Here is a 5,860-nt window from a genome sequence, read left to right as displayed (position 1 = left end):
GAGAGGTGGCTCTGGCTAAAATCCAACACCTCTTCGCCAATGTGCACATCCAACCTCTGCAACCAGACTGGAGTTCAGCTAAGATGGACAGAACTTCTATGGACAAAAAACGTTATCTTACCCCTGCAGTGGCTGAGAATTTCAAAGCTTTAATGAACAGTAATCACACAACTCCAACTTTATTATGAAAATTACTTAGTAATTAGCTTTAACAATAAAGTAAAAATGGCCCTAGACTCCCTGGCACCTACCAAACTAAAAAAGGTTGGAGCCAAGAGGAGAGCACCATGAAGAAACAGTGAAATTAATCTCCTTAAGAGAACATGTAGGAAAGCTGAGCGCAGATAAAGAAAAAGCAAATTACAGGTTGATCAGAATATTTTTATTCTATCTGCCTTTAACTTGGCAATGCGAAATGCTAGGAAAAAAAATCACTTCTCAAATATAATATCTACAAACAAGAATAACCCCAGGGTCTTGTTCTCGACAATTGATTATTGCCTTGTAAACCCTGATCCTAGAACACTAGACGGCGCAGCCTCTGTCACCAAATGCGAGGAATTTGCAGCCCACTTCAGGGATAAGATAACAAATATTAAAATGTGTATTACTCAGGCAAGACTAGGTTTGTGTAACACCGTAGATCCGCCACCACAGAACATGACTATGAGCATGTTCACCTTGACCCTATTCCTACCACCTTTTTTAAGGACATTTTTAAATTTGTGTCTGATGACATATTAGGCATTGTATATCACTCCCTACTTAAAGGGGATTTTTCCAGCGGCGCTTAAAACTGCCCTGGTTAGACCCACCCTGAAGAAAAGTAACCTAGACCCTTTTGATCCAAAAAACTATAGACCAATATCCAATCTCACTTTTCTAAGCAACATTTTTGAAAAGGCAGCGTACAAACAGCTTCATGAATTTTTAGTCTTAAATAATAGATATGAGCCACTTCAGTCAGGTTTCCGATCATACCACAGCACAGAAACTGCTTTGCTTAGCCTTAAGGTAACTAATGACCTTAGGATTAATGCAGACTCGAAAAAACACTAGATTCTTGTACTCTTAGACTTAAGTGCAGCCTTTGATAAGGTAGACCATTACATACTTATTGAGAGACTTGAAAACTGGGTTGGCCTCTCTGGTCCGGTCTTAAACTGGTTCAGGACTTACCTGGCTGACCGAGACTACTTTGTAGCCCCTGGTGACCATAAGTTAAAAAATTAAAGCGCAACCTGTGGAGTTCCCCAGGGGTCCATTTTAGGACCTGTACCGATAGTGGCCTGTAGGGGCGCTATACCAGCTACTGCATGTTGAATGTACAACGAGACCAATAAAGCTCAGCTTTGTGAATGGCGACCAAGTGTGTGTGTGCACATTGATACATGGTACCAGGAGTGGGGTGACACTAGCCTACAAAGATGAATAACATTCGGTCGCCGGACGAGTTGAAGTTAAGTGGAAATGTCCACGAGAACTGGAAAGCTTTTAAGCAAAGTTTTGAGGTGTACGTGTTGGCAATCGGTCTCGAAGAGGCGAAACATGAACGTCGAAGGGTAGCACTGCTTCTCACAGTGGCAGGCAGAGCCGCGAGGGACGTTTTCAACACGTTTCGGTTTCCTGAGGGCGATGACCAAAAGTATGCAGCAGTGCTAGCAAAGTTTGAGGAATATTGCACACCTAGAAAAAATTAGACGTACGAACGGTATGTTTTTCGCAACAGAGTACAGGCCGAGTCAGAATCCATTGAACAGTTTGTCACGGACGTGCGTCTGAAAAGCCAGTCGTGCAACTTTGGCACATTGTGTGACTCACTAATAAGGGATCAGGTCGTCATCGGCGTTGTCGACAAGAAGGTGAGAATGCAACTGCTCAGAGAATCCGATTTGAGCCTGGAGAAGGCAGTACAAATCTACCAGGCGTCAGAGAGTGCCAAAATGCAGCTCAAGTCATTCGAGCCCGAACCAGCATCGGTGGACGCGGTGCATGAGAGAGTGCATGAGAGGGCCGCTAGCAAGTGGAACAGCAAAGGAAAGTCCCGCGCGCCCAGGCCCACAAAGGACACAGACTGTGACAGATGCGGGGTCAGACATGCAGCGAATAACTGCCCGGCTTACGGTGTGGACTGTCGCAAATGCGGTAGGAAGAATCACTACGCCCGATGCTGCCTGTCAAAGAAAGTACAGGTGGTGCAACAAGGCAGCGACACGACCGACACAGATGAGGATGACGAGAAGTGGTTCGTGGGAACTGTGGAGAACGAGGACAATAAGGAGGAGTGGATAGCCAATCTGGAAATCAATGGAACGACAATTCCTCTGAAATTGGACACGGGGGCTCAGGTGAACATACTGACGATGAAAGACTTTAATACACTGTACAAGAAGCCAAAAGTGCATGTGAAAAAGGTAAATCTGAGAACGTACAATGATGAACCGATTCCTACAAAAGGGGTATGTAGGGTCACACTGTCAAGGAAAGGGCACTCTGTTAATGCTATGTTTGTGTTGGTTGAGGGTGATAGACAGCCCATATTAGGTCTGAAATCCTGTGAGAGATTGGGTCTCATCAAAAGAGTGCATGTAATTGACAGGTCTGTAGTGACACCTAGCGGTGCAGCTGAGGAACAGCATGAGACTGTAGCTGACAGAAAAAATAAGGAAGCAATATAGAGACGTATTCGGTGGTATAGGATGCCTACCTGGGCAGTACAGAATCCAGTTAAAAGCAAATGCGGAAGGTGCCGGTGACCCTTAAAGCTAGGCTGAAAGGAGAACTACAAGCCCTTATAGAGAAGGGCATAGTGAGGAAAGTAGAGGAACCGACTGAGTGGGTCAGTTCTCTGGTGATAGTTGAGAAAAAGAATGGTGACTTGAGGCTCTGTATAGACCCAAAAGACCTGAATAAGTGGATCAAAAGAGAACACTACAAACTACCAACTAACTCAGACATAACTAATGCTATGGCAGGCGCGCGTTTCTTTTCTAAGTTAGACGCGTCATCAGGGTTCTATCAGATCGTTCTAGACGAAGACAGCTCCGAACTGTGTACCTTTAACACACCATTTGGAAGGCATTGCTTTCTCCGCTTACCGTTTGGGATATGCTCAGCTCCAGAGGTGTTCCACAAAACAGTGCAGCAGCTGTTTGATGGTATGGAGGGTGTGGGTGTGTTTATTGACGACATAGTGGTCTGGGGCACAACAAAAGAAGAACACGACGAGAGGCTACGCGGGGTGCTAGAACAAGCACGTAAAGCAGGGCTTAAACTGAACAAGTCGAAATGTGAGTTTGGGGTGACAGAGGTTACTTACCTAGGTGACAAGTTGTCCGCGGAAGGGATACAGCCTGATCCAGAGAAAATAAGGGCAATAGTAGAGATGCCAGCGCCAAAAGATAAAACAGACCTGCAAAGAGCATTAGGGTTAGTCAACTACATGGGGAAGTTCAAACCAAATCTGTCTGCAAGCTCAAAGGCCCTCCGTAGTCTACTGGAAAAGCAAAACGAATGGCAGTGGGAACACGAACATGCAAATGAGTGGGAGGTGTTAAAGGCCAACCTGATCAGAGAGCCGGTGTTAAAGTACTATGATGTTGACAAACCGGTCAAAGTCTCTGCTGATGCATCCAAAGAGGGTCTCGGAGCGGTGCTGCTCCAACGACACGGCACAGAATGGTTTCCCGTCGCTTACGCATCCCGAACGATGTCATCTGCCAACCTGGTCTCACACGGAAGCCGTCAGTATTCGACGTCTGTCGTTCGTCTCCAAACGTCGAATTCCGACGAGAAAACGAGCAGGGGTGCGCGTGATATGTGCGCCTGTCGGGCTGCACGCCACATTTTGAGATACAAGCGCTTCAACGTTCATTCATTTGGAACTGCGAGAATGAGTAACATTAGCCCGATTGCACTTGCATTAATAAAGCGTTAATATATTTATTCTTTAAACAAACAAATCTGGGGGAGTGGTCGGAGTTAACGAGATATTGTTCCAATCCATTACCTGGCCATTCAAGTTTGCATTGCCTAGCGTGTAGGCCCGTGAAAAAAGGAGGGTGAAAGTTGACATGGTACAATGTCCCATGAAGGGGAAGGAGTGTGTCAAGTTTGGTGAGTGTGACTCTTTCGCAGCCCGTTCCCTGGGCCCAAACGTACCCCAGCACTTTAATTCAGGCTTTTGGGCCTAGTCTAGTGTGACATTAAAGGTTAAAGGACTTTAGCGTCGCAACCGTAGGTGCCACAGACACGGTTCAGATATTTTCCGACTCGGCTCGGCCCCACCGACAGGCCACACCCACTTTGATACAAGCCACTCCCCCTAACTGTCTAAGCCACACCCACTTTGATAAATAAATTATATTTATATAGCGCTTTTCCGAGGCTCAAATACCCTGACAATATGGGGAAAACGGGAAAGTGCTGTGTCCCTTGTTGTATGAATAGATCCGACCGGTCTCAAAATGTAGCCTATAATTAATGCAAGTGCAATCGGGCTAACGTTACTCATTCTCGCAGTTCCAAATGAATGAACGTTGAAGCGCACTGCCGTCGGGTTGTAAAATAGCCTAGTTTGATAGGCCTATTGACAGCGAATAAAACAGTGAAGATGACAATTGTTTCTGCTGTTGTTATTAAAATCTGTTCTCCGTTGGTTGTATCTCAAAATGTGGCCTATTAAAATCTGTTCTCCGTTGGTTGTATCTCAAAATGTGGCCTATTAAAATCTGTTCTCCGTTGGTTGTATCTCAAAATGATGTGGCCTAACTAATGATGTGGCCTAACTAATTAATGCAAGTGCAGCCATGGGCGTGTCCAGGGGGTGGCCTGGGGTAGCACGTGCCGTGCACGCACCGTAAGAGGAAATAGATAGACTGTTCTAATGTCTACCTATTATGTCTAATGTCTACCTATTATGTCTACCTGCGTTCGCCCTGCTCAGGACTTGTTTAATTATTGTCATTTCATTAAAGCAAATGAACAAATAATCCAGCAAAGAGGAAGACGCATGTATTCGCGGACGACTCACACGGACATCGGCAAATAACACCACCCCGGAATCTGTAAGCAAATGGAATATTGTTCTTATTTAGAATCTATGTCATGGTATTTGATGTACTGTACATGACCACAGATTGCGTAGTTGTAGGCATCTAGTGATTTATATGCTCTCAATTTCTCACGGGCCTACACGCAAGGCAATGCAAACTTGAATGGCCAGGTAATGGATTGGAACAATATCTCGTTAACTCCGACCACTCCCCCAGATTTGTTTGTTTAAAGAATAAATATATTAACGCTTTATTAATGCAAGTGCAATCGGGCTAATGTTACTCATTCTCGCAGTTCCAAATGAATGAACGTTGAAGCGCTTGTATCTCAAAATGTGGCGTGCAGCCCGACAGGCGCACATATCACGCGCACCCCTGCGCTTGCAGAGCTCGTTTTCTCGTCGGAATTCGACGTTTGGAGACGAACGACAGACGTCGAATACTGATGGCTTCCGTGTGAGACCAGGTTGCATCTGCAGAGCGCAACTATGCGCAAATTGAGAAAGAGACATTAGGCGCGGTTTTCGGATGTGAAAAGTTCCATGAATATATCTACGGCAGGGAAATAATACTAGAGACTGATCACAAGCCGCTTATTGCCATTTCCAGAAAGCCACTTGGAGATGCACCGCCACGCATCCAGCGTCTCATGTTACGGCTACAGAAGTACCACATGACGCTCGAGTTCACTCCAGGAAAGTACTTAATAGTGGCAGACGCTCTCAGCAGAGCGAGTTTGAGTGACACGGGCCCGAGCAGCACCGAGCAGGAGGTGCAAATCCATGTGGACTGTGTGAAGGCCCAGC

The sequence above is a fragment of the Nansenia antarctica genome (genome assembly GCF_963989245.1).
Source record: "Nansenia antarctica genome assembly, chromosome: 11".
Lineage (NCBI taxonomy): Eukaryota > Metazoa > Chordata > Actinopteri > Argentiniformes > Microstomatidae > Nansenia > Nansenia antarctica.
The sequence above is the reverse complement of the archived record's forward strand: the minus strand, read 5'-3'. Positions refer to the sequence as shown.